The following is a 5000-nucleotide window of genomic DNA, read 5'->3' as shown; positions in this document are numbered from 1 at the left end:
ACCGGGCTCTGGGCCACCCGCGTCCGCGCCCCATCGCCTTCGGGCACTTTCGCCCTTCTTCTCTCTCGTGTCTCTTTTCCCTTCTCGCGGCTCAGCTCCAGCCGCACCGCCGCCCGGCGCTGCTCGCGGCCGGCACCCCACACGGGCGCTCCCCGGACCGGGGCCGGCACCGGCACCTCGCGTGGTTTTTTCAAGGACACCTGAAGGCTCGCGGGGCCACGCGGCCGTCACACAGCTCGGGACGGTCAAGACGCCCTTCCCCCAGGCCAGCGGGAGGGGCGACACCTCGCCTGCGACGGGAAGCGAATTGGAAAGGAGACCGCCCTGCCCGAGCACCGGACCCTCCCCGCCGTGGCTTCCCCGCCACAGAGAAGCCTCGGAAGGAGAGCCGGCCCGCCGGGGGCCCTCTCCGACGCCACCCGAAAAGCCACATCGATCAGCCGCGGCTCCGCGCCGACGGCGACAAGGGCCCCACGGCCACGCTTCCTGGGACAACAACGGCGACGGCCGCCCAGCCCGCCTGCCCGTCGGATCGCTCGCTCGCTCGCCGCAGCAGAGGAGCGCGGGGGGTGCCGCCACCCGCCCGCCCGCAGCCGGCAACGGCGGGACTGGAGCGGCCCGGGGAGAACCCGGCCGAGCGTGCGAGAAAAAGTGCCACCGACCTGGCGCGGCCACGGGCCACCGGCGGCTTTCGCCCGGCCTCGCGGCGGTCGGCTTGCCCTGCCGGAAAAAAAAAGCCGGGGGACGGCACGACAAAAGAAAAAGGCACACGGAGGCGCGTTCGCAACGCCCCGTGCTAGCCACGGGGGCCACGGGGCCAGGGGCCCGCAGCGGGGGGGCCGAGTGACGGGCCTCAACTGCCTCCCCACCACGGACTCACCGGCATCCCGCCTCGCGCTGTCGTCGCAACGCTCCTCAGTGCCGCGGCTTAGGGCCGCCAGAGAAAAAGAAAGAAGGCCCGCGGAGGAGGCCTGGCGGGTGCCCCCCACACTCCGCCCGCCTCAACCGAAAGCAACCCACCCGGCGCGGCAAAGCCGGCCCCGCCCGGCACAAGCGGCTCGGTCGAGCCCGGCCACGACCGAGGTAGGCGAGGCGCCGCCGCCTCGCCCAGGACCAGTCCGGGGGGCTCTCCGTCGGGTGCCGGGCCCGGCAAGTTCAAAAAAAGAAAAAGAACTAGGCCCAAAAATTCTGCCCGCCACAAGGCGGGTCCCCGGCTTAAGGCCGAGGGAGGGGGACGGCTTCTCCAACGCGGGCCGAGCACCGCCGCCACCGCCGAGGCGGACCGACGGGCCCAAAACCCCGCCCGCCGAGCGGGCCCCCGGCTTAAGGCCGGGCAGAAAAGGGACGAGGCGCCGCCGCCTCGCCCGCCACCGGTGCCCGGGGGGGGCCGCCCCCCCCCGTGGCCAATCGACCGGCAGAAGCCGGGCCGGAGCGGGACACGCTCGCGGCTTCTCTTTCTCTCTCTCTCTCTTCTCCTCTCTCGGCAACTCTCTCTGGGCTCGCTCTCTCGGCTCTCTCTCCCCGCCTCGCCTCGGGGCCGGCGAGCAGCTTTCTCGGATCGTCTTTCGCCCTTCTTGCTCTCTCTCGGCCTTCTCCGGATCCGCTCTTGCGCGGCCCTTCTCTCTCGCCTCCGCGGATCCGGCTCTTTCGCGCGGCCCCTTCTCTCTCGCCTCGCCAACTGGACCCACTTTTCCCTGGGAAGGACGGGAGCCGGGACACAAAGGCACGCGCGCTTCGTTCCCGGCTAGGCGGCACTCGCTTGGCCCTGGCGACCGCACGCGCGGCCGCTCCGCTCCGCCTCGGACGCAGGTACGGGGTCAACCTGCGGGGATGCGGCCCGTCACCTCGCTCCCATAAGACGGACAGACGAGTCCAAAGCCGGCCAGGCCTCCAAGAGGACCAATGCAGCTCGACCGGGGAGGGGCGCCAACGCAGGCCGCCTCCTACCATGACGCAGCCGGAGGCGGCCGACAACAGCGACCCCTTGGTGAACTTCCGCAGACGGCCGAGACAACAGGTCTACCCGGCCGGCGCCGAAATTGCACTAAGTCCCGCCGGAGCGAGGTAGACCTGATGTCCCCGGCCGGCGCCCGCCACCAGGGGGCAAGGCCGGCCCCCGGCGGACCCCGGAGCGAGGTAGACCTGATGTCCCCGACCGGAGCCGGGGTAGACCTGATGTCCCCGACCGGAGCCGGGGTAGACCTGATGTCCCCGGCCGGAGCCGGGGTAGACCTGATGTCCCCGGCCGCAGCCGGGGTAGACCTGTTGTCCCCGGCCGGAGCCGGGGTAGACCTGATGTCCCCGGCCGCAGCCGGGGTAGACCTGATGTCCCCGACCGGAGCCGGGGTAGACCTGATGTCCCCGGCCGGAGCCGGGGTAGACCTGATGTCCCCGGCCGCAGCCGGGGTAGACCTGTTGTCCCCGGCCGCAGCCGGGGTAGACCTGATGTCCCCGACCGGAGCCGGGGTAGACCTGATGTCCCCGACCGGAGCCGGGGTAGACCTGATGTCCCCGGCCGGAGCCGGGGTAGACCTGATGTCCCCGACCGGAGCCGGGGTAGACCTGTTGTCCCCGACCGGAGCCGGGGTAGACCTGATGTCCCCGGCCGGAGCCGGGGTAGACCTGATGTCCCCGGCCGCAGCCGGGGTAGACCTGATGTCCCCGACCGGAGCCGGGGTAGACCTGATGTCCCCGGCCGGAGCCGGGGTAGACCTGATGTCCCCGACCGGAGCCGGGGTAGACCTGTTGTCCCCGACCGGAGCCGGGGTAGACCTGATGTCCCCGGCCGGAGCCGGGGTAGACCTGATGTCCCCGACCGGAGCCGGGGTAGACCTGTTGTCCCCGACCGGAGCCGGGGTAGACCTGATGAGCCGGGTCCGGCTCGGATCCATGGTTGACCTCCTGTCCCCCTGTTGTCGCCCGCCGCCCGGGCACCTCGCCGTGCCCAGCGACCCCAGAGCCGGGTGAAGCTCACAGCCTCATAACACCCCGGAGCCAGATGGCTCGATCGACCCCCCGTCCCACACAATGAACCCCAACCCCACCCCCCCTTTCAAGACCATGACATGTTTTCCATTTTTTTGTTGTTGTTCTTTGGGGGGATTTGGTTTGGGTTTGCTTTGGTATTTTCTTTTGTTTTGTTTTTCGGGGGGGGGGGGGGGGGGGGGGGGGGGGCTGTTTTGGGGGTTTTTGGGGGGTTTTTTTCCAGTTGCTTTGGCTTTCTCTGATACTGATTTTTGAGGTTGGTTTTTTTTGGGGGGTTGGGGGGCTTGTGGTTTGGATTTGGGTTTTCTTGGGTTGTCCCCCACCCCCCCGGGCCCCCCCCCCCGCCCCGCCCCGCCCCTTTTTCTTTTCTCCTTTCCTGAAAGAATGGCTCTTCTATTTGCTTGGAACGAGAAACTTATCCGGGAAAGCAAACCAACCCAAAAATTGACCCATTGGATTTCTTTTTCTTTCCTATCGGAAGCGCCCCCAGCCGAGCCGACGGGCAAGCCGAGGCCGGTGCTCTGCCTGCTGACACGCTGACCTGGCCAAACAGCGCCCCCACCACCCACCCCCCGCCCTGCCCCGCCACGCCCTCCTGGGGTGGAACCTACCCAGGCCGGCCGCCCTGGCCCCGATGCGGCTCGCCCCGCCGCGCCCCTCCCCTCCCCTCCCCTCCCCGCCCCGCCCCGCCCCGCCCGCCGGTAGAGGCGACGGCGGCCGCCGGCACCGCCGCCAGCACACAGGCGCTGTGTGTAGCTTTCGGGCGGGTTGTTTCACGGTCCGCAGAGGTCTTGGGCCCTCGACGTGACTCTAGGGGGCCGTGGGGACTCGGTGCCGAGGCGCCCGGGGCCGGCACGAAGCCACCGGCCCTCGTCTGCACAGAGACAGAAACAGTGACACGCACCCCCCCCCCCCCCCCCAACAAACCCTAACCCTAACCCTAACTCCCCCCGCCCCCCACTAACCCTAACCCTAACCCTAACCCTAACCCTAACCCTAACCCTAACCCTAACCCTAACTCCCCCCGCCCCCCACTAACCCTAACCCTAACCCTAACCCTAACCCTAACCCTAACCCCCCCCCCACTAACCCTAACCCTAACCCTAACCCTAACCCTAACCCTAACCCTAACCCTAACCCCCCCCCCCCCCCCCCCCCAACTAACCCTAACCCTAACGCACGGCCACGCCTGCAGGCTACCACACCGCTGCGCGTGAAAGGAAGGCGCGGCCAACCCTCCCCGCCCCCTCGCCAACCCCTCCCCAGCCACCTCCACCCGGCCCCCTGCCACCCGCGCGCGCGCAGCCGCCCGCCGGCCCGCCCATAGGCATTCACGCTCTGGCGTGCCCTCTCTCCCTGGCCCTGCCCCGACCCCTGGCCCTGCCCGCTCTGTGGCAAGCGCAGCCGGCCATGGGCGGTTGGGGGCGCCCCGCCCTCCCCCATCAGCCTCCCCGGCGCTGTCTGCATCCTTTTGCCGCTTGCTAGGCTGCCGTAGGCCAAGGCCGGCCCGGGACAACAGGTCTAGCCAAGAGCCTGGGACAACAGGTCTACCCTAGGGGCCTGGGACAACAGGTCTAGCCAAGGGGCCGGGCTGCCGTAGGCGAGGGCCCGCCCGGGGACACCAGGTCTACCCCCAGGGCCTGGGACAAAAGGTCTACCCCAAGGGGCCTGGGCTATCAGGTCTACCCCGGAAGCGCAGGACATCAGGTCTACCCCGGCGGCCCGGGACAACAGGTCTACCCCAAGGGGCCCGGGACAACAGGTCTACCCAAGGGGCCTGGGACAACAGGTCTACCCCGGCGGCGTGGGACAACAGGTCTACCCCGGAGGCCCGGGACAACAGGTCTACCCCGAAGCCTAGGACAACAGGTCTACCCCGGCGGCCCGGGACAACAGGTCTACCCTGAAGGCCTGGGACAACAGGTCTACCCCGAAGCCTAGGACATCAGGTCTACCCCGGCGGCCCGGGACAACAGGTCTACCCCGGAGGCCCGGGACAACAGGTCTACCCCGGC

This window comes from Agelaius tricolor, unplaced genomic scaffold, assembly GCF_023055355.1.
Source record: "Agelaius tricolor isolate 1412-34295 unplaced genomic scaffold, bAgeTri1.0.p SCAF_60, whole genome shotgun sequence".
In the NCBI taxonomy this organism is placed as follows: domain Eukaryota; kingdom Metazoa; phylum Chordata; class Aves; order Passeriformes; family Icteridae; genus Agelaius; species Agelaius tricolor.
The sequence above is the reverse complement of the archived record's forward strand: the minus strand, read 5'-3'. Positions refer to the sequence as shown.